The 21,919-nt window shown below is 34.8% G+C and overlaps 1 pseudogene; it reads right to left on the bottom strand.

Moving 5' to 3' along the window:
* LOC134362974 (large ribosomal subunit protein uL18-like) overlaps window positions 1-21,919 on the bottom strand; it is a 148,797-nt pseudogene that overhangs the window by 125,750 nt on the left and 1,128 nt on the right.

Genomic DNA, 21,919 nt, shown 5'->3' with positions numbered 1-21,919 from the left:
TCTATATTTGTCTCCAATTCTCTTTGGCTCAGTTTGGAGGGTGTCCCCAGATAGGAAGCTGAGGTAAATGTGGGGCTCACTTAGCATGTTTTCCTTTTTTTAGGGAAACTATCTGTGCATGACAACAGCATTTCATAGCTGTTTGCAGTACATCCAAAGAATGTTACTTCATCATGGCTGAAACCACAATATCTCTTCTTCTTCTGTAAAAACAAACAAGTGCCTTTGCATTGTGGTTTATTTTTTTTCAAAAAAAAATCACAAGTTATCTCATATTATTCTCAAAACATCATCAACTAAATTAGCACACAAGATGATAACTAAGGAAGAAGGAAAATTTTAAATTCTATATTTCTGATAAAGATATTGAACATCAAAGACAGTAGCTAATTTGGACTACATCACCTGGTTTAGTATCCAATCACCAAATTCTTATTTCAGTACTCTGTCTACTGTGAAATGCTGTCCCAAGGACCAAGGAAAAACAAAATTCTTTGTTCTTTAAGTATATGTATGTTTATGTATGTTTTCTGGGTTTTGGGTTTATTGTTTAAGCTTATGCTTCCCCCCCCCCCTGCAGTGTACATTTATTAGAGATCTAGAGCTGTCATACCATTTTTTTCTTAGGCTTTTCCTTTTTTTCCTTTGGCTTTTCCTTTTTTTTTTCTTTATTCTGAGAAATTCAATATCAGGTATAACTAATTTTCTGATGGACATTATCAGCAAATCATATGAAAACATTAATGATCTCTAGTTTTATTTTAATCAAAATTTTGGTGTGGAAGTTAAAGTTACCAACATAATTTTAGATTTTATAATATATTTATGATTTCCAGAGATAAACATTTGATCTATCCTATTTGTAAATTTACCATAGTTTATAATTGAGTATTAATGGGGTTAAGTCCACCACAATCTCAGCACCATTTTTGACTCCAAGCTTCCTAAGGCAGGTAAAAACTGTGTCTCTCTTGTTTAGCCTCTAGTGCTTACTACAATAGCTGGCTTATAGTAGGTACTCATTAAATATTTAAAGAAAGTTGAACAATAAATGCTGATAAATTCATACCTGTAACTCTATGTTCAGTTCTAGGGATTACAATTGAAGAGAGTCATGACAAATTACATAAAATAGAGATAAGAATGGCCTGAATGGGGAAAGGTGTAGAAAAAATGGTAGAAATAACCAGAGAAGTTAAACTGAAAAGAGGCCCCTAAAAAGACACATAATGTCTGCTTTATGATATTTGAAATTTTCTTATGTAGGTTGGGAGGTAGGCTTTGCCTGTGATGCTTCATAGATAATGACCAAGCCTAATGGGTAATGTTTCCGAAAGGCAGATTTTCAACTCAATGTAAGTAGAAATTCATTTTCAGAATAAGGCTTACATGTTGGAATCAAAGACCTTAAGGATACAGTGGGATTCACACCTTTTCCTGGGACCAAATTTGTCTATTGGGGAGCATAGAAGAAATTTTTGCATCATCTGAAATAAATAATAGACTACATGAGTTTTAATTTTAATTTGAAATCAAATTTATAAAAATATGATTTCACCACTCAACACATCGTTTTAAAGCTCCTAGTATGTGCAAACCCCCCAGGAAATCATTTTATATTGTAGAAAGAGCTTTATTTCAAACTATCACTTCACAAGAGAGTAAGACATTTCTTTCTGACCCCCTATTTGGATTTGCGGCTTCCTTGAAAGATGTTACTATTGAGAGTGTTTGGCACATGTACGTGCACGCATGTGCACATACACACACACACACACACACACACACACACACACACACATGTGCACACGAAAAAAATAGAACCAAGAAAGCTCAAGAACAACTATTGATCTGGAACATTCTTTGCAGAAAATTAAAGTAATTGTATTTTCAAAGGATTCTAAAGATTTTATAAAATAAATTATGTATTAGGACAAAAGGTAATTGAAACAGAGATAACAGAAAACACAAAACATTAGGTAAGGAAATATTGCTCTTTGTGGCTTAAGCTAAGAAGAATCTATATAACATGCTTGGAATCAGTTTTCAAAATACAGTCATTCCAAAAGTTTTCCATCATCTGGTATGCTTTGCAAACAATTATGGGGGCACTAAATTGCCCCTTGAACAATTATTAACAAAAATGCAGTGCTTGCCTGTTGGCTCAGTTGATTAAAGTGCAGTGTTATAACACCAAGGTCAAGGGTTCAGATCTCCATACCAGCCAGCCACCAAAAAATATATATATATATGTATATGTATATATATGCAGCAATACAAAATTTCCTATTACCTTGAAAATGGTGGTACTATGAAAGTTAAACTTTCACAGCCTCACTAGCTTATGAATATACATGAGATCATATACATCACTAAATTAATAAGAAAGATCACTACCATCATCTACTGATAATACATGTGTATGTTATCTTATTGCAAAGACTCTGGACTCATATTTGTTATTCTCCAAGGGTCTTTTAAATGTTCAAAAATACAAAAGTGGAGACATAGCTAAATGATGCCCAAAACAGTTCTGCATGGCATAGTGATTTTGTTGCTATGGCCACTGTCCAAAACTGGTCCTCAGATCTTCAATGCTGTTTTGAACTGATCAATTCACCCTCTAATGATGCTCCAATTCACTAGTCATAGAGGGTGTGCTTGCTGCTCACTGGGTGTGGTGGACACCTTCATTGCTCTGTGCTACCCAGATCCAGCATCTCCTTTCTGATGGCTGCCTCCATCTGTCAGAATAGCAGCCACTGTCATACCACCTCTTGTGTGCCATGCACTAGCATGACTTGGTTCCACTTCACAGAGTGTGAGTTTTTTCTGTTTTCTACAGAGCAGAGACATTCTCCTTCAGTTGTTCCTTGGGCCCATGAGATTCCAAAGCTTTGTGGAGATCAACGAGAAGTTAAAGTTCCCTCCTCTTTGTGAGATCTGAGCATTGTTTCTTGGACACTGGTATATGACAGAGTTCAGTAAATCCACCCTATATGCTAGGGAGAGAGAAGCATAAAATTTTTTTCTAGTATACTTTTAGGCTTCCCTCTCTGGTATATAGATATACATGCAAGTGTCTGGCTCAGCATCAGCTTTTTACGAGCCATGGCACTGTACTCAGAATCCCTAATCCCTTCTGACAACTAATTCTTACTCAGGGTTCCAAAAATCCATGTTTCCTCAAGAATAGATCTCTACAAGGAGGATTTTCACTCTCCACACAAATTGGATGCTTTTCAATTTTGTTCCATTAATAATTCCCCCGATACTGAGATACATCTAAATGTCCAGGACTAGTCACAACATAAGTACACCCTGTAAGGCAGGATGCAGGATACATTCTTCTTTTGACAGAAGCTGTGATGTTTGGAAATCATTGCTAGAGTATTTGAATTTCCTGTTATACATTTCAGAAATAATTTATGGAGCACACAGGAAGGTAAAAGGAAAGATTCATACTATGGAAAAATCAAGTAACTAGGATTGTCAGTATAAAAGTAAGCATAGACTAACCTTACTTTTTTCCACTTTCTAGATAATCTGCAGTGTTTTGCCATCACTTTCTAAAGCTAATACTGATTTGGTAAAGAAGAAGCTGTCTCCTACCCTTCATGCTTCCTATATCATGCTCGCTCTTTGGGGAGATCACCTTAGAACCAGTGACTTCCAACATGACATGTGAATGAATTGTGGCACTACGTAGGAATGTGATCTTTGATTAAGTGATTTTCCTACTGTAAAAATTGAACATACTGCATCTTAACAACAACTTTAAGTTGGTTCAGCTTGTAGTTATTATTGGGAGATTTTATGAGTGGAATTTTAGTTTGGATTCATCCAGAATACATAATTCATACACAGGATTATTATTTTTGCAGATACACTGTTGGCCTTTTTGGACATAAACACATCAAGAGGTTTTAGGCTAAGCACAAACAGAACATTTGACTTCAGAAAGTTCAGAGATGTAGGTGTCAAAGACAAAATGGAAATTAGATGTCATAGTCTTACTCTAGTCAGGTCCATGTTAGGTAGGGTACGTCACCTCCTGGATGCATTGATAATCTCTTTCCATGTCTTACGTGAGGAAGTATAACCAATATCCAAGTTTCTCTAGAAATCTTGCCACAGAGACTAGGTTCTTGCTCCTGAATAAAACTTTCTATGGCTGACTGCATTTTGCTGTCTTCTCTCCCCAGTCCTACTCTGAGACTGTGCCACCTGCTAGAACTTGGTATATCCTTGATATCTGAACCGTCTGTTATTACTTTTCTCTTTGCACTGCTTGCCACACAATTTGGGGGCTAGGATAATAAGCTAACCACATTTACACTAATGGAAGGGATTACTCTGGAGAAAAGGCATAAATGGCACGTCCCTTGCCATAGTCATTAGGAATGTTCACTGAGATTTTTGTTCATTTCTCCTTCCCAGTCAAAAGAATGATTGCTTGTCCCTGTCCTCCTACACATTGGGGGTGGCCATATTGTTTTAATTTGTCCAATAATGTGTGAGTAGAGATTATATGTGTCATTTCTGCACAGAAATGTAAAGAAGCTATTTGTTTTGCTATATTCTCTTTTTCCTATCTCAGCCATGTGAGATCATGTTTTGAGATGGAGACTCCCTGTACCTGGAACATGGATGATTATGATGAGCAAAATCTCCATGCTATCTTTCAAGGCAGGACAAGGTGAGCGAAAAATAAATTTGTCACTGAGATTTTGTTGTGCTTGTTAGTGCAGTACAGCCTAGCTTATCCTGACTAGTACGCATTAATGTAAATTAAAAAGCTAGTGCTTGGCATATGATCCCATTTAATTTATAATTGGCCATTGAAATCTTCTGTGTCTAAGGAACAGCGCTAGGTATTTATTTGGGTTGCAGATATAGAAAGTAGCAAAATTTAGCCTTTGCTCTCAAGATACTCTGCATTTATTCCCACAGTTCCATACTAGCATGGTACATGTCCCATTATTCTGGGCAATTTTATTCTTCATGAGGGAGAAATAAGCATAAGATTTATCAAGGGGTAGAATAACCCTGTGTGTGTGTGTACGTGTGTGGGGAAGGGAGGGAGGCGTTTTTATAGCAACCAATGCCTTAAGTGCAAATTCAAATGGTCCAATATTCAATGCATTTAAACCAAAGAAACAAGGTGGGAAGAAGACACTAGGGGTTAGGTATCCACTTAGGCAAAATGATGCCGGCAGAGAATACCAAGGGAAAGAATAAGGCTGAGGATATGTACACGAGCTTCTCAGTTGCTTCAACCCACAATACTGGGGTTTAATGCAAATGTAAGTATAAAAAAGGATCTGAGGGGAAAACCAGAGACCCAGAAAGAAGGACCATCAGAAGTATCTGCCATCTAAAAAGTGGGGGTCAGATAAGGAAGCTGCTGCTCAAACTCACAAAATACCCCAAGTGAGAAGAGCCCATAGGCCTGAGTGGACAGTGGGCATCCAGCCAAATTTCTACAGCACGCAACACTCAGGTGAAAAACAGAGGTTCTACTGCCATTTCCTTGCTATGCAAATTTATTTCTGTTACATACCTTCTTTTTTTTTTTTTTTTTTTTGGTGTTGAAATCTTCTTTTTTTTTTTTTTTTTTTTTTAAATTTTATTTTGTCGATATACATTGTAGCTAATTAATGCTCCCCATCACCAAAACCTCCCTCCCTTCTCCCTCCCCCCCCCTCCCCCCCAACAATGTCCTTTCTGTTTGTTTGTTGTATCAACTTCAAATAATTGTGGTTGTTATATCTTCTTCCTCCCCCCCCCCCGGTTTGTGTGTGTATGTGTGTATGTGTGTGTGTGAATTTATATATTAATTTTTAGCTCCCTCCAATAAGTGAGAACATGTGGTATTTCTCTTTCTGTGCCTGACTTGTTTCACTTAATATAATTCTCTCAAGGTCCATCCATGTTGTTGCAAATGGCAGAATTTCATTCGTTTTTATAGCTGAGTAGTATTCCATTGTGTAGATGTACCACATTTTCCGTATCCACTCATCTGATGATGGGCATTTGGGCTGGTTCCAACTCTTGGCTATTGTAAAGAGTGCTGCGATGAACATTGGGGAACAGGTATACCTTCGACTTGATGATTTCCATTCCTCTGGGTATATTCCCAACAGTGGGATGGCTGGGTCGTATGGTAGATCTATTTGCAATTGTTTAAGGAACCTCCATACCATTTTCCATAGAGGCTGCACCATTTTGCAGTCCCACCAACAATGTATGAGAGTTCCTTTTTCTCCGCAGCCTCGCCAGCATTTATCGTTCATAGTCTTTTGGATTTTAGCCATCCTAACTGGGGTTAGATGGTATCTCAATGTGGTTTTGATTTGCATTTCCCGGATGCTGAGAGATGTTGAGCATTTTTTCATATGTCTGTTGGCCATTTGGATATCTTCCTTAGAGAAATGCCTACTTAGCTCTTTTGCCCATTTTTTAATTGGGTTGCTTGTTTTCTTCTTGTAAAGTTGTTTGAGTTCCTTATATATTCTGGATATTAATCCTTTGTCAGATGTATATTTTGCAAATATTTTCTCCCACTCTGTTGGTTGTCTTTTAACTCTGTTAATTGTTTCTTTTGCTGTGCAGAAGCTTTTTAGTTTGATATAATCCCATTTGTTTATTTTTCCTTTGGTTGCCCGTGCTTTTGGGGTCGTATTCATGAAGTCTGTGCCCAGTCCTATTTCCTGAAGTGTTTCCCCTATGTTTTCTTTAAGAAGTTTTATTGTCTCAGGGTGTATATTTAAATCCTTAATCCATTTTGAGTTGATTTTAGTATACGGTGAGAGGTATGGATCTAGTTTCATTCTCCTGCATATCGATATCCAGTTATCCCAGCACCACTTGCTGAAGAGGCAGTCCCTTCCCCAGTGAATAGGCTTGGTGCCTTTGTCAAAGATCAGATGGCAGTAAGTGTGTGGGTTGATTTCTGGATTCTCTATTCTATTCCATTGGTCAGTGTGTCTGTTTTTATGCCAGTACCATACTGTTTTGGTTATTATAGCTTTGTAGTATAGCTTAAAGTCAGGTAGTGTTATGCCTCCAGCTTTATTTTTTTTGCTGAGCATTGCTTTGGCTATTCGTGGTCTTTTATTGTTCCATATAAATGTCTGAATAGTTTTTTCCATTTCTGAGAAAAATGTCTTTGGAATTTTGATGGGGATTGCATTGAATTTGTATATCACTTTGGGTAGTATGGACATTTTCACTATGTTGATTCTTCCAATCCAAGAGCATGGGATATCTTTCCATCTTCTTGTATCCTCTCTAATTTCTCTCAGCAGTGGTTTGTAGTTCTCATTATAGAGATTTTTCACCTCCTTGGTTACTGTTACATACCTTCTATGAGCATTAACTCCTAGTCTGTACAACAGGAATCATTTAATTCAGTATTTTGTAATGTGAGTATTAAATGAATTGATCTTTATAATGTATATGAGGAACTGGCATATAGTAAGCACTTCACAAAAGCAAGCCATCATTTTTATTATGGCTACCATCATGTGATTATATCTTCCTTGGAGATCCAAGCCGTGAGTGTCTCCGTTCACCAAATTTGAGTGATTTTATTAAAAACATGTAAAATAGTGCCAAAGCCGGGCTGGTTTGGTTGAATCAATGTGCAATGGTAAGCCTAGTAATTAAAGAGGTTTATTTCATTTGCTTTGGAGTCTAGTTTCATTATCTTGGTTATATGAAAGTATATATTTGTCTTTCATAAAAGGACTTCAACAATTTTCTTTAAGGGGAAGGAAAAGCCGGAAGCCAATGCCAGAACTTGCTTTTTCTGATTTTTTAATTCCTTCCTCTTTAATACATTATGCTTTTTTTGGTATTCATTTGGTGCAGTTTAGTTAAAATTCTTTCCTTTTCCTCCCACTTATTTTCAAAAAACACATTTGTTATTAAACCCATTTTGTAAATGGGACACGCTGATAGGGGTTTCCTTTACATTTTTATGATGCTGACACCAGCAAATGCTATGAGGAGGTTGAAAGTGTCAGGGTTTTATCTGACTGTGGTGACAGGTATTTTTAAGGCTTCCTTTCTGTTATACGATTTGAGCAGTGTAACCGCTTTTTTCACAATGTATAAAATAACATTCCTATAATGTTAAGAAAAAGAGACAGTGGTTAGAAAGATTAAACAGACACCCTGGCTCTAGGAAATTAAGGCATAAGAAAAATGAAATGTAAAACTTAGATTTAGCCTAGGGTATTTTAGGGCTTATGGCTGTTTTCGTCAATGATTATTTGGATAATAAATACTCTGTCTTCCATTATAACAAAACCAGGCTGGCTTCTAATTCAGATATTCTGATAAACAATGAAGAAGTATTTTAAAATATTCTTTGCTCTCTTAAGGATTGTGAAAAAGAAAATGACATCTAAATCTTTGCATATTTTTAGTCTGAAGTCATACTACAGAAGACTATTATTTGGAGAAAGAAGGGATTCTTGTAAAAGGAGGCAGATGGGTAGACAATTATTGGGATTGAGAAGAGGCTAATTTGTGCAATAAGAAACAGTAATATATGGCAGTAACTTTTACATTATCAAAAACATATTCCTCTTATGCCTATCCTTTCTCTTCTTTCTAAACATTAGGGATGCATTTTCTTTATGTGCCAATTTAAAATTCCCTCATTTATTTACATGAATCTTCATCCCCCCCCCACCATTTTTTTCAAGACCCACTCAAATGTGCTGCATGTCTGTGAATTATACCCCAAGTGTGACAGACGATGACTATTTGGAGGATGCCAAGTAGCAGTTGCCCTAGCAACAATAACCAGGGGATGTTTCTTAGAACTTCTGCCTCCTCTCTTCCCCATCATTTTTCATGTTTTGAGAGTTAGATAACATGGTTACCAGATTTAGTCGAAGATGGTACCCCCCCGCCACCTGCCCTGGCATCATAAAAGAGAGAAAACTTAGAAAATGTCTGCTTTTTTCTTACTATCAAGGGAAATTCAGCATATCTTTGCAGTCAAGGCTGAACGGAAAGGGACTCTGTCGAAGGAAAAGAGCTATGTGGTATCATACCAATAAATGCTTGGTGGTGGGAGAATTAATTGTCAGAACTGCTACTGCAAACCACTTTTGAGGAATGAAAAAAATCGTTGTTGAATTTCCACATGTAGGTTAAAAGAAGAGTATGTAAATTGCACTGCAAGATGCTATGTTCTGTAAGAGAAAACCTCTGGTCTGTTTTATTGAATCTGATACGGCAGATTTAATTTTACTTTTTTTCCCAAAATGAAGAATAGCTAATAAATGAGTGTCATCTAGATAGTGATACGGAAAACTTCTTTTAATTACCTATGGCCTTATTGATATTTACATCCCTCCATCCCAAGTAGATTTTCAGGCTAAACTAGAGAAGGAAGTTTAAGAAAATTTGTTTGCTAAGAGAAGCAGGGTGGATTTCTGTGAGACAAATAAGCTTAAGCTTTGAGGATCTTCTCTGGCAAAGCCCCTTCTAAGGTCCTGTACCTGACTTTGCATTTGTAAATTTAACAGTTTTATTTTTATCTTCTTCAGTTTATGGAGCTGGTAATGAGAATCCCATAATAACACTACCAGAAATTATCTTTGTCCAAATATTTCAATATTTTAAAAGAGATAATGTATTTGCATAATTCAAAATGTAAAAGAAACAAAAGAAAATATGTACATTGAAAAAAAATCTCTCTACACTTCACTTCCAGAGATATTTTAGGCATATGCAAATAAAAGTGTTCACATTCTTTTTAGCATATTATGGTACAGTCTTAATTTTTTCACATAACACTATCCTGTAGAGAGAGCCATGTGTGTAAACAAACAAAAAGCTACGGTCTCATTCTGTGCTATGCCTACATTGCATTTTATTTTATGTTTGTGGTATAATTTATTAAACTGGTTTCTTATCGATGAATGTTTAGATTTTTTTTCAGTCTTGTCTCACCAAGAACACGACTGCAGTGAATAACCTTGTACATAACACAATTTTGTACAAATGAGAGAACAAATTTATAGGCCATAATTCTATATCTGAATTAAGTTAAAAGTTGTTTTTATATGAGGGGTCAAAAGTTATGTTTTTATATGAGGGGCCTTCAAGAAGTTCATGGAAAGACTCATGTCATCCTTCAATTCCATTTTTTCCATGAACTTTTGGAAATACTCTTGCATATTAATAGATATTGCCAAATTGCTTTCCATAAAGGTAAATTACATTCACAATCAAATGACGTTTTCTTTCATTCTTTCTTATGGAATGTGCCATCAAACTTTTCAATCTTTGTCAATAAGACAGGTGAAAAACATTGTCACTGTAGTTTTACATGTGTCTTTTTTTATTTTTGAAGTTGAGATATTTTTTACATTTAAGAACTTTTAAATTTCTTTTTACTTTAGAATAACACTGTTTATCTCCTTCCTTGCACTCAATACAGTGTATAATTGTTTTCTTTATTTATTTGTGTCCTTAGTTATTATTTTTCTCTTCTGTTATTGTGTAGGCTCCTTAAAGGTCAATACTTGGCTTTCTAGTCTATCATTGACTCACCAGCTTTCAGCACAGCATCTTTCCTAGCAGGCGTTCAGCAAATATTTGTTGAACAAATGACTTAGTTAAGTAACGTAAGTCTACCAGGAGGTGTCTAGAACAGATGCTCCTCAATTTAAGATGGGATTACAACCCAATAAACCCATCCTGAATTGAAAATATTGTAAGTCAAAAATTCACATAATGCACCTAACCTACCAAACATTATAGCTTAGCCTACCCTTAAGTGTGCTCAGAACAATTACATTAGTCTACACTTGAGCAAAGTCATGTAACACAGAGCTTACTTTATACTAAAGTGTTGAATATCCCATGTAATCTATTGAATACGGTAATGAAAATGAAAAACAGAAAATGAAAAACTCAAAATATGGTTTCTACATGAATGTAGCTTTCACATCATTGTAAAGTCAAAAAATTATTAGTCAAACCATCATAAATCAGGAACCATCTGTATACTGCCGTGGAACTCTGTCCTTTATTCTGTGCTCAATTACTTCTGAGTCTCCTAAAACAGTTGGTTATCCTTTAAGATTTCTTAAAAGCCAGCTGAGCTATTTAAAATGGAATTGAAAAGCATAATACTCAATGAGAATGCTATGGGTTAAATGTGTCCCCCAACAACTCAATTGAAAACTTGATCCTCATTGTAAGAGTGTTAAGAGGGTGGGAAATACAGTAATGGTATTTGAAAGGTGGGGCCTTTAAAAGGTGATTAGATTGTGAGGACTGTGCCTTTGTGAATAGATTGATTCATTCATCGAGTAATGGGTGTGGTTCTGATGGCTTTATAAGGAGAGCAAGTGAGAAAGTTAGTTCTCTCTTGCTCAGCCCATCCTTGCCATGTGATACCCTGATTGCCAGAGGAGTCCATAGAGTTCCCACCAAGAACAAAGCCCTCAACAGATGTGATCCCTGGATCTTGGGCTTCCCAGCCTCCAAAACTATAAGAAATAAATTTCATTTCCTTAGAAATCACCCTGTTTCAGATATTCCATTATAAGCAGTAGAAACAGAATAATACAGAGACTCATGCTAAATATCTTAGATGATTTTCTTATGCCTTCTCTAAGATATCTAAATTAAAATCACAGTTTGGTTTTCCATGAAGAAGAGAGCTCTCTAGTAACAATTCTAGGTTAACTTAATATTCAAATGAGAATTGAATGAGAGTGTACAGTTTGCAGATATGTAAATTATTTTTAAAAATTAACTACCAATTAAAACATTGGGATCTAATCATAAATGAATAAGTATTTAAAACTCCTTTCCACAGGAAGTATTATACCATGTACTGTGTAAATTCTTTCATCAGTTACATATATATAGTAACTGTTGAAATCTAAGATAGATTTGTAGTGTATTTGAATGACTAATGTCAAAAAATGGATAAATATTACTGTATTTCTAAGCAGAATTCAACAAATAGTATTTAGATTTAGGTTTTTTTCTCATTTGAACATTAAATACTCTGTGTAAAGAACTCTTGTTGTTTCAGGGTCTACCTAGTCTTGCTAATCACACTAGATTATTAGAACCCCAGAAACAAATCTTTGTTTTCCTTCGCAGTGTGTCTGAGTTACAAATCTGAACAAGGCCCAGAGCTTACCGTATAGGAAGTGTTTAAGTTCAGAGGGTTTGGAGAGCTCTGTCAATTATATGAATGTCTGGCTTCATTCTGAGCACAGCCACACCTCTGAGGTGTTTGTTATGTTAACTGATTATTGGATTTGCACTGAAGAAACCAGACAAAGGAGGTTGGAGATTTAGGTAGTAGGGAGAGGAGGGTCTCAAATTTCCAGGGAAGATAGAAGAGCTTTGGAATATGAAAAGAGCTCACAGCTGATACACTCACTGCAGGAGACATGCTACTTTATAACCCATTTTAAGTTTCTTTTCTGCATTGTAATTCTTTGATGCAATCATTAAGACTTCAGGTCAATTTGTTAAACCAATCTAATCTCAACTAAATTGCTGTAGAGCAGCCAGTGTGTGGATGTATATCTATGTCTTGGGGTGAAATTGACTGGACAGAAAAGGCTCAGCAAAGAGAACCAATGATGGGATGGACAGAGACAATTGCTGAAGAATTCCATCTCTATAGTCAAAATTGAGAAGTGACAAGTGACAGTTTAGATGCATATGTACAGCCCACATTGTGGGGACCTCAGAAACACCAGAGATGGGGTCTGCGTTTATGAGATTGGGACTTAGATTTTAGTTAAATGGTAAAGGATAAGCTCAAAAGACCAGAAAAGTTGGCAGATAATCAAATGTGGCTTAAAGATATGCCTCTGGATATTTGTTGCAAGTCCTCAGTGTAGTTCAAGTGGTTCTTGTCTCATATTTCAATGTTTACACTATGCACTTTCAAAAAGTTACTGCTTTATGTTCATGTGCATTAGTATCTTCTCCCTAACCAGATCATAAACTCCTTGAAAAATAAGGATTAATTCTTACACATCACACTTATTTCTTATATCTAACATGGTACGGAGCCAATATCATGGTGCTCAGCATTTATTTATGAAATGGACACTTTACTGGATATTTCTTCTTAGGACTATATAGCCTATAGTCCCAAATGACTGTAATCACATGAAATGGTATCTTAAATGTGTTTTACATCTCTTTTCCTTTTGGAATGTGGACTTTTCACTTATGATGTATTTTCCTATTTTCTTTTATTACTCTCCTCACCTTGAATGTCTTATGCCCACTCAATAGTGTTTGATTTTCAGGATTCCTTGTAAAAACCATTAAGACAACTCTGAATTAAATTATTCAATTATGCTAAAATAAAATAAACAATTAATTCGCATCTCAAATCTGTATTCATGTTTTAGGCATAATTCATGTATGCTTAAGTCTACATGTCAAGTGACTCTTCAGCTATTTATACAAACATAAAGTATAAACATGGTCTGAAGCTCTGAGCAGAACTGTGACCAGATGATACTTAAAAAAAATTTTTTTCTCCAAAAGATCTTGTTCTCAAAGTTTTATATATAAATTTAACTTGTTTCTTAAAACTGGGAAAGCCTGCAAGTTAACTAGTGTCAGGAACAACAGTGAGCAAATAACACATTTTACCCCCTATATGGAGTGGGAAGGATTGAAGAGGGGAGGAGAGAGAAAGGAAGCAATTGGTGGCAAATTCTCGTGCACAGTCTCACTGGTGGGAGTGCTGGAGTTGGTCAGAAATCCTGCCTGCTCCAGCCCATCGGTTGAGAAAACAAACCACACCAAGGATGGGTCTACTGTTTGCTTTTCCAGTCGTCTTCAGGTGGCTACATCATTGTTTTGAATAGCGAGTTCCCAGGAGCAGTAGCTGAAAAAAGTTCTCAAAAAAAAAAAAAAAAAAAAAAGGTGAAAATGGGGAGCAAGGTGGGACTTGGTCGTTCTCTCTCTTGTTGCTACTGCTCATGCACAGCACGTTTCCTAAGACTGTGCAGCTGACGCTCAACAGACTTAGTTTTTGTTCAGGTCTGGTTTTGATCTGCAGTGTTCAGGGATGAGCAATTCCTTTCAAGTTATTTGCAAACCTTGTCAAAGCCTGATTGCAGCATGACATTGATGACAGACTGATTATTACTTGTCTCAAAAAGCAGTGTAAGAACATATTGGCTTTCATGCAAACATCCAGCTTGTCGTTAACGTGCAGTGCAAATGGCAGCGGTTTCATACCAGAATCCTGGAGGCACAAGCAAAAGGAGGAGTCTCTGTTTCTATTGGTCCTGAAAGGATTTTAATAACATTTTAGGGATAATTTTATCGAGTTAAATTTCCACAACACCAAGGCAAATGGTCTTCCTTTGAAATTTCAAAGGTTATCTTGAGAGACGTTTATTTCAGTAGGTTTGACAGAAGAAAATAAAAAAGACATATAAAATGCTATTAAAATATAAATAACTCTTTTTTCCCCAGTAAACCAAATCTACTAAAGCTTAGAATTGAATTCAGTTGCAAAGTTCTGTTTACTTGGAAGCCCTAAGTACTAAATGTTGATAATTTTTCAATAACTAGAGCCAGATTCAACCAAATAAATTAGCTACTTGGAATGTAAATTAGACCTTGCATTAGGTACTTATTCTTTTAAAACCGCAGGAACTTAATTGCATTAAAGAAGCATATGTATTCTAAAACCCTTTCTACAAATTAAAAACCCTATAATTTTAATTTTATTTGAGTGATAAAACTTACTTACATGTTTATTTGATATTTAGGAAAAAGCTACTGGCTGGCAACTAGTGGTATCTTTGGTCCAATCTTACATTGCCTCCTCACCTGTATTCCTTTTGCTATTTCTCAATTCTATTGGTAGAAAGATAAAAAGATAATTTCATTAGGCCAGAGCTACTCATTTATGGAAATAACAGGCAACTCAATTAAAAAAAAAAAATCTATATGGAGATGACTTATTTAAAGTTCATTGGAACATTTAATTAAGAACAAAAGTATACATACATGGAAAAACAAATCTTGATTAGAGTGTGGTGTTGATAACATCAAGGTCAAGGGTTCAGATCCCATACCGGCCAACCACCAAAAATAAATAAATTAATAGATAAATAAATAAATGTGTAAACAAATATTTAATGAAAGGAAAATCTTTCTCACACTGCAGATTCCTAATACCTTATCCCAGGAGGCAATCATTGACAGGTATATATATTTTATTGCCACCCCATTATTTTTTATAAATGGGAGCAAAACCATTCCTTGTTCCCTTAACAATATAGGAAGCTGTGGGAATAGGACTTACATACACATTACACATCCTATTGGTTCTGTTTCTCTGAAGAACTCTGACTAATGCAATCGGAAACTCAAAGCAGAGTTAGCAGTCTTCTTAAACATGCAGTGTAAGGTGTATAGAAAGTGAGAGTTGTTTTTTACATTAAGTGAAGGCTTTAAGTTTTGAGTTGGCATATAGAGAATAAGAATGGGCAGTAACACTAGAGTCTAGATTTGATCATCCCAATGATAGATTGAAAATATGCTCATGGTGAAGCTAACATGATTAGTTGCTTCTGTGTGTGTGTGTGACAAATCTATTTATAGCTATCTCTATTTATCTATCATCTATCATATATCTATCATCTATGTAAATAGCTAACATTTAAGTGCTTACTATGCCGGGCACTGTTTTTAATACATTATATAGATCATCTCATTTAATTCTTACACCTGCCCAACAAAGCAAGTACTATTATTATGTTTATTTAACATAAGAAGTTACATTTTAATATAGAGAAAATTTATTATAGTGAATAATTTGTTCAGGCTCACATAGCTAATGTGAGCTGAGATTTGAATCGAGATAGTCTGATAGCAACACCTAGAATTCAGAGTTACACAGCCAGTAAATGATGGAGCTGAAATTGGAACTCAGTCTGACTTCAGAGACTGTGCTGTTAATTACTATGCTCTGAAGAATGCTTCAAAAATGACATGGAGCCAGCATAACCTTAATAGCAAATCCTGATTAGGACATTACAGGGAAAGCAAATTACAAGCCAAAATCTCCCATGAACACCTTTTCAAAAAATTTTAAGCAAAATATCAGCAAATTGAATCTGTATATATTCATATACAATGTTTACTATAAAACATAGTAGGTAATGGTCAAGTTTAGTTTATCAGAGGACTGCAAGTTTGGTTTTTAACATCCAAACATCAATCAGTGTAGTTCAGCGCACTAATGACATACAGGAAAAAAAAAAAAAAAAAAAAAAAAACAGTGTGATTATCTCAATGCATTTAGAGAAAGCATTTGATACCATTTATGATGAAAGCTCCTTAGCAAATTAGAAACAGAAGGGAACTTCATCAATCTAATAAAATATATTCAGAAATGAACTTACAGTAAACATATTACTTAGTGAGTATTATAATCTTTTCTCTAGTGGTAGAAAACAACACTGGTCACCATTTCTAATTTTATTCAGCATTATACTGGGAGGTCTTGTCAATGCAATTATAAAATAAAATAAATTAAAGAGCTAGAAATTAGAAAGGAAGATTTAAACTGTCATTATTTACAGATGACATGAATAGGTACTTAGATAATTCAAAAGAATATACAAAAATTATTAAATTTAATCTTGATTTATTAATTCACTGAATATAAAATCAATATACAAAAAAGAATAGCATTTCTAGATATTAGCAGCAAATTTTAAGAAAGGAATCAATGAAGACCATTTATAATAACACAAATAAAACCCCTAAATGCTTAAAAATAATTCTCATGAAAATCCAAGTACTCTACATTGTAAACAGTAAAACAGTACTATACTGAGAGAATTTTTAAAAATCTGAATAAATAAAAGAATAGAACATGTTCTTGCCTTGGAGGGCGCATCATTATTAAGATGTAAGTCCTTCCCAAATTGTTCTATAGATTCAACATTCTCACAAACTAAAAACCAGAAAGATATCTTCTTTTTCTTTTTTCTTTATGTGGGAGAAGTGATTGGTATGCTAATTCTAAAACATACATGGAAATGCAGAAGACCTAGAATAGCAAGGCAATCTTGAAAAAGAGCAAATCTGGCTGTATTGTACAAACAGAGATCAAGTATTATTATAAAGGTGCAGTGATTACAACTGGTGTGGTGTTGATATAAAAATAAAATAGGCCAATAGAACAGAGTAAGGTATCCAGAAACTGACTGACACATATGGTCGCCCGATTTATCACACAGATGCCACAGCAATTCAGTGTGGAAAAGATGGTGGTTTTATTAAATGATCAAGTCAACTGGATATCCATTTGCAAAATAATCTACACCTTACCTTATACTCTTCACAAAATTGAAGTTGCAGTGGATTATAGACATGCTGGAAGGCCAAAGAACACTTTTCTAGAATAAGTCATAGGAGAATGCGTGAGTAATGTTAGGGTAAGAGGATTTCTTAAATTATTAACTATAAAAAAAGATTAACAAATAGAACTTTATTTAAATTAGTTAATTCTGATCATTAAAGTATAGCTTTATTAGTGTAAAAAGGCAAACTACCAAGTGGGAGAAGATAATTGTATATGTATGTGTATGTGTGTGCATACATATAGCCATATAAAGTGAGAGGGAATTGTCCAATATGTATATATGTACTCATATGCAAGGAATATAAAGAATGCCAATGAGTCAACAAGAAAAAGAATAACTTTTAAAATATTAGCAAAATCCTTGAACAGTCATTTAACCAAATAGAATATCCAAATGGCCAGTAGCTATATGAACAGGTGTTCAGAATCATTAGTCATCAGCTAAATACAAATAAAAGCCATGTGAAATAACACTACATCTTAAGCAGAATGATTAAAATTTTAAAAGGCTGAAAATATTAAATATTAGTGAGGATACAAATCAAAGAGGTTTCTTAAAAATTGTACATATTAACATTCCATAATTCTATAATCACTGTTGGAAAAGTGTTGGCAGTATCTACAAAAGCTGAACATGCATATAACCAATTCTACTCTGAGTTATACACACAACAGAAATGCGTGCTTATGGCAAAAAAAAAAAAAAAAAGTGTAAAAATTTCCCTAGTAAATTTATTCATAATCGACCCAAACAAGAAACAACTCAATTACCCAAAAGCAGGAGAATAAATAACATTATGGTATATTTATGGAGTATTTATATAATGGAAAATTTAGCAGCAATGAATAATAATTACTTACAGTAAACACTGATAACATAGAAAGGAAGAAGTTGCTTTGATAGAAGTAAGAGGTTGATAAATAGAAGAAAATTTGAAATTCTAATTTTTCATTTATATAGTAAGGAGAAAATAGGTATTTTCTAATATGGATGAATCAATAAAAAGAGGTGAGGTGTATGACTACTATTCAGGGTAATTATTAGAAAAGATGAAAAACTGGATTAAATGGAAATTTTATTCCTTTATTTCTTATTTTTAAACAATATGTATGTGTTGTTTCAGAATTAACATTTAAAAATTATAAGATATATTTCATATTTAAAGATGCCAAATCTGAATTAAAAACTGCAGGACACCCATTTTGCTAATGTTGATGTATATAGAAGGAAAGCCATTAGAAATACAGTAGAAGCCCCAACCAGTCAAGAATTCAGATAGGCCTTGACTGAAAGTCTTCTCACCTACCAGCCTCAGTAGAGACCATTCCCTGGAATCTTACACAAACAAGCATATGCATTAGTCAGTGTGTGAGATTCAGTGGGGAGGACTTGGCAGAAAGACAAAAAAGAGTCTCCAAACTTCTTTGGAACGTGTTTTGCCACTTATCCTAAAGCTATAACTCTGCCAACTGGAGTCAGTAGGCTATTATAAATTTATATATGCATTTAATCTGCCTGGAGAATTTTTTTACTTATATGGTACATCAACATTTCAAAACAACCTTTTAAGATACAGAATCTTCCAAGAAGAAGGTTCTTTACATGTGAGAGGCAGCTTTCCTTCTGAGGGACAGCAATGACTAGTTTGTTTGAGTACAAAACTGACAGTTGGGAAAGTCTGAAATATGATTCTGGCTTTTCTACTTCCTTAGGTTGGCCATACAGAATAAAAAACGAACCTGTTAAGAAAGCAGAATTTGGAGGAAGTACATACACATATTAGAGTTGGAAACTCCACTGTAAAAAGAGTTAGGAAAATCCCTTGACCACTATCTGAGTTACCTTTTCTGATTATATCTGAATAAAAACTGTTGGTGAAATTATCGCACAATCTCCTTAAAGTTTGTGAAGTGAAATGAAGAATGAGATAAAAGGATTGTCTAGAAAAGTATACAATTCTGTGAGATTATTTTGCCTTAATAATCTGAAAAGAAAGAAGTTTAAAATATTGCGAATGAGTGAATTTTTTAAATTAGTGAAAATTATGAAAACAGTTTATGAAATAATGTTATAGGCTAAAATTAAAGTTCTAACAGAAAACTCACATTGTTGCATTCTGGAAGAGGAATCTCAGCCTTTGATAGGTCCCCTGTATTGATAGATCCTGTCCCCTGTCAGAGTAGAGCCTTTAGCTTTAGGGCTCTAACACAACCTCGGAGAAATGGGATCACTAATTGCTGGTTGAAGCATACTCTGCAAATGGTATTGACTAGTTCTTTATGGGAAGTATTTGCAGTCTTTTTAGTTTAACTTTCTTTAAGGGAACAAAATTCACTGTAGAGTCTGAGAAAAGCTACCTCACAGCATACCTGATGAAAAATGGGAATAAAACAAAGAGACCAAATCTCTCAACAGGAAGCAATTGGGGGATCAAGGGATAAAATGGAGGATATGATGAGGAGATAGGTGTTTCAGTAGAAAGATTCTGATAATAAGGAGAATGGGACATCTAGATCCTGGCTTAGTAATTGGTGAAATTATGAAATCGATTAATCAGCTCATTAGATTATTTGTCAGAGACATCAGTTTCTCCAAAATGGAAGCCTAGTCTTTCAAAGGATAATTAACAAATTCAATATTTAGCCAAGTCCTTCAAGTAGGATAAGATATGGGAACAAGAAATAAAAAGTAATTAACATAATCATGTATGGTTTTAGTAATTGTAGTTCTATAACTTAGAAAAGGTATAACTATGGCCATTTCACAAATCTTGAAGTAAAACATCATAACTCAATTGAGGAAATGTACCAATTTATAATTTATAATTTACAGAAAAGGAAAGTTAATTATGAATGATTAAACATGTTGTAGGTCTGCTTATATAAGAATGATTCCAAGTTATTTGTTATGGCCCGTTTACTGTGTTCATTGCAAGAGGATTCAGTAGAACACTGATAACAGGTTTGAAACATTATGTCTATCTGTGGGCTGTGGGATGTTGCATGACCTAACATTTCTTGGGCTATGTTTATATGATTCGTTTTTTAAACTAATCTACATATTCGGATTTCCCCAATATGTAGGAAGACCAAAACTTTCAGTTTCCATCTTTTTGATAGTTTCCAATCTATGTAATCTAATTACTGAGCTTCAGACTATACATCATGCTATTTTCATCTGCACTTAGATATCTCAGAGGAGTGATTTCAAACTGATGATGTCCAAACTAAGCTCACATTTTACCTATCTTAGAGACTGGAACTACCATCTCAGCTACATAGAAAGCCCTTTCTCTCCTACATCACATTTTCCACCTTATTCTGCTTGAACCTAAGTTCCCTTCTGTAACATAGGGAGAAAAATGATCCTTGATCATAATGATTAAATGGAAAACTAAGGTTAAACATTTCATTTACTTTAAAGCATTATGATAATTAAACTCTTATTATATGCATGCACACACACACATGCATGTGTATGTTATACATATACATACATACTCATGTATACACCTCTGTGCACATACACATATATCATATTTTGTGGAAGAGAAGCAACCAGAATATTATTAGCCTAAGCAAATTTCAGAGATACTGGGCATGAGAAGGCTATCAAGGAAAATTCTAATTTGGGAAGGAAAATAGCATGCTTTATAGGGTTTTAGCAGGACAGGGGAAATTCAGCTAGTTGTAGAGAGTAGTTGGTCAAGGGTGGTTCTCAGAAGAGGCAAAATTTGTTCTTGGGAAAGAAGAGTTAAGGCTTAAGGTCATGTGCAAGAGGAGGTAGGTAAGAACATCCTCGGAAGACAAGGAAATGTGAGGGACTAAGTAAAAAAAAAAATAAAGGAGTAATAAAAACAATGGAATCCTGGATAACCCCTACACTAAGATACAATTAGAAAGGTCATAACTCTGCCTTTTTGTACTGCATTGTTTCTAAGGCTGTTTGATTTGAAATTTTCTTTGATTGTAGTAGTTACTAAACAAAGGCATGCTTGTATTTACATAAATATACTAAAATTGTTTAAATATAACTCGTTCACATGAAAGAATCATGCTTAGAAAACATTTTTTTTTTTCTTTTCTTTGACTGCCTGGTCAATAAGTTTATTGTCCTTATCTGAAAAATCTTAATGGAAAGTTGTTCGGTTTACCTCCCAGCCCACTCCTGAGCTCTGAGGAAGCTTCCCTTTTTTTTTTTTTTTTTTTACAATGGATATATTTATATATATTTTAAATTATTTATTTATTAAGAATATTCATGAGATACAAAGCTAATTGTTCCCCCTCCTGCCCATGATGTGAGGGCCAGATTCATACTGGGGGCATACCCAACACCAGAAATCATCTTTGTACACTTTGTTCCCTCTCAATTATTCCCCAACCTTCCACCCCCTCCCCCTCTCCCCTCCATTCCTATTTGTAGCCCCAGGAATGTTCTCTCCCTCTGCTGGATCACGGCACTACTGTGGTCTTTCTTTCTTGCCTTCCTTTCTCTCTTAGTTC

This window comes from Cynocephalus volans, chromosome 1, assembly GCF_027409185.1.
Source record: "Cynocephalus volans isolate mCynVol1 chromosome 1, mCynVol1.pri, whole genome shotgun sequence".
NCBI classification, from domain to species: domain Eukaryota; kingdom Metazoa; phylum Chordata; class Mammalia; order Dermoptera; family Cynocephalidae; genus Cynocephalus; species Cynocephalus volans.
The sequence above is the reverse complement of the archived record's forward strand: the minus strand, read 5'-3'. Positions and strand labels throughout refer to the sequence as shown.